Below are 7,394 nucleotides of genomic sequence, written 5' to 3'. Positions count from 1 at the left end.
CCTAGAAGGGGGAAGGCCGCTAATTACCACATCAGTCCAGGGGGAGGCACTAGATGCTACCTGCGTTTCCAGCCCAACACCCGCCTTTACCCTGCAGCCCGCAGAAAAGTCACTCGGGGAAGACACGCAGAGGGCTCCTAGAGATCCGAGGAGCTGCAGAAAGAGGACGGAACTTCGCCACACTCAGAATTCCGGAACGTGGCGGAGTGGGTTGGGAGAGGTTTGGGGCCGAACTCCACGCAGCTGCCTGGTGTCAAAGGTGTTCCCTGGCATGGGGAATTCCGCTAATTACCTCATCTGTCCAGGGGGAGGCACTAGATGCTACCTGCGTTTCCAGCCCAACCCCCGTCATTCCCCGGCTGCCCGCATAAGAGTCACTCGGGGAAGACACGCGGAGGGCTCCTAGGAGATCCCAGGCCCTGCAGACAAGGGACGGAAACTCGCCACACTCAGAATTCCAGAACGCGGCCGAGTGGGTTGGGGTTGTTTGGGACCGCCCTCCACACAGCTGCCTGGTGTCACAAGTGTTCCCTGGCAGGGGGAAGTCCGCTAAATACCTGATCCGTCCAGGGGGAGTCACTAGATTCTACCAGCATTTCCAGCCCAGCCCCCACATTTCCCCGGCTGCCCGCACTAGAAGACACTCGGGGAAGACACGCGGACGGCTCCTAGGAAATCCCAGGCCCTGCAGACAGAGGACGGAACCTCGCCACACTCAGAAATCTGGAAAGCGGCCGAGTGGGTGGGGGATGTTTCGGGCCTCCAACCAAGCAGCTGCCTGGTGTCACAGGTTTTCCCTGGCAGGGGGAATTCCGCTAAATACCTCATTGTTCAGGGGGAGGCACTAGATGCTACCTGCATTTCCAGCCAAACCCCGGCATTTCCCCAGCAGCTCGCACTAGGAGACACTAGGGGAAGACACGCGGAGGGCTCCAAGGCGATCCCAGGCGCTGCAGACAGAGGACGGATCCTCGCCACACTCAGAATTCTGGAACGCGGCCGAGTGGGTGGGGGAGATTTGGGGCCGTCCTCCACGCAACTGCCTGGTGTGACAGGTGTTCCATAGCAGGGGGAAGTCCGCTAATTACCTCATCTGTCCAGGGGGAGGCACTAGATGCTACCTGCATTTCCAGCTCAACCCCCACATTTCCATGGCTGCCCGCAATAGGAGACACTCTGGGAAGACACGTGGATGGCTCCTAGGAGATCCCTGGCGCTGCAGACAGAGGAAGGAACCTCGCCACTCTCAGAATACCGGAACGAGGGAGAGTGGTGAGGGGAGTTTTGGGGCGCCCTCAACGCAGCTCCCTTGTGTCACAGGTGTTCCCTGGCAGGGGGAATTCCACTAATTACCTCGTCTGTCCAGGGGGAGTCACTAGATGCTACCTGTGTTTCCAGCACAACCCCCATCTTTCCCCTGCAGCCCGCATAAGAGTCACTCGGGGAAGACACGAGAGGGCTTCTAGGAGAACCCAGGCGCTGCAGACAGTGGACGGAACCTCGCCACACTCAGAATTCCAGAACGCGGCCGAGTGGTTTGGGGTTGTTTGGGACCGCCCTCCACGCAGCTGCCTGGTGTCACAGGTGTTGCCTTGCAGGGGGAATTCCCCTTAATTCCTGATCCGTCAAGGGGGAGTCACTAGATTCTACCAGCATTTCCAGCCCAACCCTCGCCTTTCCCCGGCAGCTCGCACTAGGAGACACTCTGGGAAGACACGCGGAAGGCTCCTACGAGATCCCAGGCGCTGCAGACAGAGGCCGGTACCACGCCACACTCAGAAATCCGCAACGCGGCCGAGTGGGTTGGGGACGTTTGGTGCCGTCCTCCAGGCATCTGCCTGGTGTCACAGGTGTTCCCTGGCAGGGGGAATTCCGCTAATTACCTCATCTGTCCAGGGGGAGGCACTAGATGTTACCTGAATTTCCAGCCCAACCCCCGCCTTTCCATGGCAGCCCGCACTAGGAGACACTCTGGGAAGACACGCGGAGGGCTCCTAGGAGATCCCAGGCGCTGCAGACAGGGGACGGAACCTCGCCACACTCAGAATATCGGAACGAGGGCGAGTGGTTGGGGGAGGATTGGGGCCGAACTCCACGCAGCTGCCTGGTGTCAAAGGTGTTCCCTGGCAGAGGGAAGTCCGCTAATTACCTCATCTCTCCAGGGGGAGTCTCTAGATGCTACCTGCGTTTCCAGCCCAACCCCCGCTTTCCCCGGCTGCCCGCAAAAGTGTCACTCGGGGAAGACACGCGGAGGGCTCCTAGGAGATCCCAGGCGCTGCAGACAGAGGACGGAACTTCGCCACACTCAGAATACCGGAACGAGGGAGAGTGGGGGGGGAGTTTTGGGGCCGCCCTCAACGCAGCTCCCTTGTGTCACAGGTGTTCCCTGGCAGGGGGAATTCCACTAATTACCTCGTCTGTCCAGGGGGAGTCACTAGATGCTACCTGTGTTTCCAGCACAACCCCCATCTTTCCCCGGCAGCCCGCATAAGAGTCACTCGGGGAAGACACGAGAGGGCTTCTTGGAGATCCCAGGCGCTGCAGACAGGGGACGGAACCTCGCCACACTCAGAATTCCAGAACGCGGCCGAGTGGTTTGGGGTTGTTTGGGACCGCCCTCCACGCAGCTGCCTGGTGTCACAGGTGTTGCCTTGCAGGGGGAATTCCCTTAATTCCTGATCGGTCAAGGGGGAGTCACTAGATTCTACCAGCATTTCCAGCCCAACCCTCGCCTTTCCCCGGCAGCTCGCACTAGGAGACACTCTGGGAAGACACGCGGAAGGCTCCTACGAGATCCCAGGCGCTGCAGACAGAGGCCGGTAGCACGCCACACTCAGAAATCCGCAACGCGGCCGAGTGGGTTGGGAACGTTTGGGGCCGCCCTCCAGGCATCTGCCTGGTGTCACAGGTGTTCCCTAGAAGGGGGAAGGCCGCTAATTACCTCATCTGTCCAGGGGGAGGCACTAGATGCTACCTGTGTTTACAGCCCAACCCCCGCCTTTCCCCTGCAGCCCACATAAAAGTCACTCGGGGAAGACCCGCAGAGGGCTCCTAGAGATCCGAGGAGCTGCAGACACAGGACGGACCTTCGCCACACTCAGAATTCCGGAACGTGGCGGTGTGGGTTGGGGGATGTTTGGGGCCGCCCTACACGCAGCTGCCTGGTGTCACAGGTGTTGCCTTGCAGGGGGAAGTCCGCTAATTACCTCATCTGTCCAGGGGGAGGCACTAGATGATAGCTGCTTTTCCAGCCCAACCCCCGCCTTTCCCAGGCAGCCCGCACTAGGAGTCACTCGGGGAACACACGCGGAGGGCTCCTAGGAGATCCCAGGCGCTGCAGACAGAGGCCGGTACCACGCCACACTCAGAAATCCGCAGCGCGGCCGAGTGGGTTGGGGACGTTTGGGGCCGTCCTCCAGGCATCTGCCTGGTGTCACAGGTGTTCCCTGGCAGGGGGAATTCCGCTAATTACCTCATCTGTCCAGGGGGAGGCACTAGATGTTACCTGCATTTCCAGCCCAACCCCCGCCTTTCCATGGCAGCCCGCAATTTGAGACACTCTGGGAAGACACGCGGAGGGCTCCTAGGAGATCCCAGGCGCTACAAACAGGGGACGGAACTTCGCCACACTCAGAATATCGGAACGAAGGCGAGTGGGTGGGGGAGGATTGGGGCCGAAATCCACGCAGCTGCCTGGTGTCAAAGGTTTCCCTGGCATGGGGAATTTCGCTAATTACCTCATATGTCCAGGGGGAGGCACTAGATGCTACCTGCGTTTCCAGCCCAACCCCCGTCATTCCCCGGCTGCCCGCATAAGAGTCACTCGGGGAAGACACGCGGAGGGCTCCAAGGCGATCCCAGGCGCTGCAGACAGAGGACGGATCCTCGCCACACTCAGAATTCCGGAACGCGGCCGAGTGGGTGGGGGAGGTTTGGGGCCGCCCTCCACGCAACTGCCTGGTGTGACAGGTGTTCCATAGCAGGGGGAAGTCCGCTAATTACCTCATCTGTCCAGGGGGAGGCACTAGATGCTACCTGCATTTCCAGCCCAACCCCCACATTTCCATGGCTGCCCGCAATAGGAGACACTCTGGGGAGACACGCGGATGGCTCCTAGGAGATCCCTGGCGCTGCAGACAGAGGAAGGAACCTCGCCACACTCAGAATTACGGAACGTGACCGAGTGGTTAGGGGAATACTGGGGCCACCCACCACGCAGCTGCCTGTTGTCACAGGTGTTCCCTAGAAGGGGGAAGGCCGCTAATTACCACATCAGTCCAGGGGGAGGCACTAGATGCTACCTGCGTTTCCAGCCCAACACCCGCCTTTACCCTGCAGCCCGCAGAAAAGTCACTCGGGGAAGACACGCAGAGGGCTCCTAGAGATCCGAGGAGCTGCAGAAAGAGGACGGAACTTCGCCACACTCAGAATTCCGGAACGTGGCGGAGTGGGTTGGGAGAGGTTTGGGGCCGCCCTACACGCAGTGGCCTGGTGTCACAGGTGTTCCCTGGCAGAGGGAAGTCCGCTAATTACCTCATCTGTCCAGGGGGAGGCACTAGATGATAGCTGCTTTTCCAGCCCAACCCCCGACTTTCCCAGGCAGCCCGCACTAGGAGACACTCGGGGAACACACGCGGAGGGCTCCTAGGAGATATCAGGCACTGCAGACAGAGGACGGAACCTCGCCACACTCAGAATTCCAGAACGCGGCCGAGTGGTTTGGGGTTGTTTGGGACCGCCCTCCACGCAGCTGCCTGGTGTCACAAGTGTTGCCTTGCAGGGGGAATTCCCCTTAATTCCTGATCCGTCAAGGGGGAGTCACTAGATTCTACCAGCATTTCCAGCCCAACCCTCGCCTTTCCCCGGCAGCTCGCACTAGGAGTCACTCTGGGAAGACACGCAGAAGGCTCCTACGAGATCCCAGGCGCTGCAGACAGAGGCCGGTACCACGCCACACTCAGAAATCCGCAACGCGGCCGAGTGGGTTGGGGACGTTTGGGGCCGTCCTCCAGGCATCTGCCTGGTGTCACAGGTGTTCCCTGGCAGGGGGAATTCCGCTAATTACCTCATCTGTCCAGGGGGAGGCACTAGATGTTACCTGCATTTCCAGCCCAACCCCCGCCTTTCCATGGCAGCCCGCAATAAGAGACACTCTGGGAAGACACGCGGAGGGCTCCTAGGAGATCCCAGGTGCTGCAGACAGGGGACGGAACTTCGCCACACTCAGAATATCGGAACGAGGGCGAGTGGGTGGGGGAGGATTGGGGCCGAACTCCACGCAGCTGCCTGGTGTCAAAGGTGTTCCCTGGCATGGGGAATTCCGCTAATTACCTCATCTGTCCAGGGGGAGGCACTAGATGCTACCTGCGTTTCCAGCCCAACCCCCGTCATTCCCCGGCTGCCCGCATAAGAGTCACTCGGGGAAGACACGCGGAGGGCTCCTAGGAGATCCCAGGCCCTGCAGACAAGGGACGGAAACTCGCCACACTCAGAATTCCAGAACGCGGCCGAGTGGGTTGGGGTTGTTTGGGACCGCCCTCCACACAGCTGCCTGGTGTCACAAGTGTTCCCTGGCAGGGGGAAGTCCGCTAAATACCTGATCCGTCCAGGGGGAGTCACTAGATTCTACCAGCATTTCCAGCCCAGCCCCCACCTTTCCCCGGCTGCCCGCACTAGAAGACACTCGGGGAAGACACACGGACGGCTCCTAGGAAATCCCAGGCCCTGCAGACAGAGGACGGAACCTCGCCACACTCAGAAATCTGGAAAGCGGCCGAGTGGGTGGGGGATGTTTCGGGCCTCCAACCAAGCAGCTGCCTGGTGTCACAGGTTTTCCCTTTCAGGGGGAATTCCGCTAAATACCTCATTGTTCAGGGGGAGGCACTAGATGCTACCTGCATTTCCAGCCAAACCCCGGCATTTCCCCAGCAGCTCGCACTAGGAGACACTCTGGGAAGACACGCGGAGGGCTCCTAGGAGATCCCAGGTGCTGCAGACAGGGGACGGAACCTCGCCACACTCAGAATATCGGAACGAGGGCGAGTGGTTGGGGGAGGATTGGGGCCGAACTCCACGCAGCTGCCTGGTGTCAAAGGTGTTCCCTGGCAGAGGGAAGTTCGCTAATTACCTCATCTCTCCAGGGGGAGTCTCTAGAAGCTACCTGCGTTTCCAGCCCAACCCCCGCTTTCCCCGGCTGCCCGCAAAAGTGTCACTCGGGGAAGACACGCGGAGGGCTCCTAGGAGATCCCAGGCGCTGCAGACAGAGGACGGAACTTCGCCACACTCAGAATACCGGAACGAGGGAGAGTGGGGGGGGAGTTTTGGGGCCGCCCTCAACGCAGCTCCCTTGTGTCACAGGTGTTCCCTGGCAGGGGGAATTCCACTAATTTCCTCGTCTGTCCAGGGGGAGTCACTAGATGCTACCTGTGTTTCCAGCACAACCCCCATCTTTCCCCGGCAGCCCGCATAAGAGTCACTCGGGGAAGACACGAGAGGGCTTCTTGGAGATCACAGGCGCTTCAGACAGGGGACGGAACCTCGCCACACTCAGAATTCCAGAACGCGGCCGAGTGGTTTGGGGTTGTTTGGGACCTCCCTCCACGCAGCTGCCTGGTGTCACAGGTGTTGCCTTGCAGGGGGAATTCCCTTAATTCCTGATCGGTCAAGGGGGAGTCACTAGATTCTACCAGCATTTCCAGCCCAACCCTCGCCTTTCCCCGGCAGCTCGCACTAGGAGACACTCTGGGAAGACACGCGGAAGGCTCCTACGAGATCCCAGGCGCTGCAGACAGAGGCCGGTAGCACGCCACACTCAGAAATCCGCAACGCGGCCGAGTGGGTTGGGAACGTTTGGGGCCGCCCTCCAGGCATCTGCCTGGTGTCACAGGTGTTCCCTAGAAGGGGGAAGGCCGCTAATTACCTCATCTGTCCAGGGGGAGGCACTAGATGCTACCTGTGTTTACAGCCCAACCCCCGCCTTTCCCCTGCAGCCCACATAAAAGTCACTCGGGGAAGACCCGCAGAGGGCTCCTAGAGATCCGAGGAGCTGCAGACAGAGGACGGAACTTCGCCACACTCAGAATTCCGGAACGTGGCGGTGTGGGTTGGGGGATGTTTGGGGCCGCCCTACACGCAGCTGCCTGGTGTCACAGGTGTTCCCTGGCAGAGGGAAGTCCGCTAATTACCTCATCTGTCCAGGGGGAGGCACTAGATGATAGCTGCTTTTCCAGCCAAACCCCCGCCTTTCCCAGGCAGCCCGCACTAGGAGACACTCGGGGAACACACGCGGAGGGCTCCTTGGAGATATCAGGCGCTGTAGACAGAGGACGGATCCTCGCCACACTCAGAATTCCGGAACGCGGCCGAGTGGGTGGGGGAATTTGGGGGCCGCCCTC

Source organism: Camelus ferus, chromosome 4 (genome assembly GCF_009834535.1).
Source record: "Camelus ferus isolate YT-003-E chromosome 4, BCGSAC_Cfer_1.0, whole genome shotgun sequence".
Lineage (NCBI taxonomy): Eukaryota > Metazoa > Chordata > Mammalia > Artiodactyla > Camelidae > Camelus > Camelus ferus.
The sequence above is the reverse complement of the archived record's forward strand: the minus strand, read 5'-3'. Positions refer to the sequence as shown.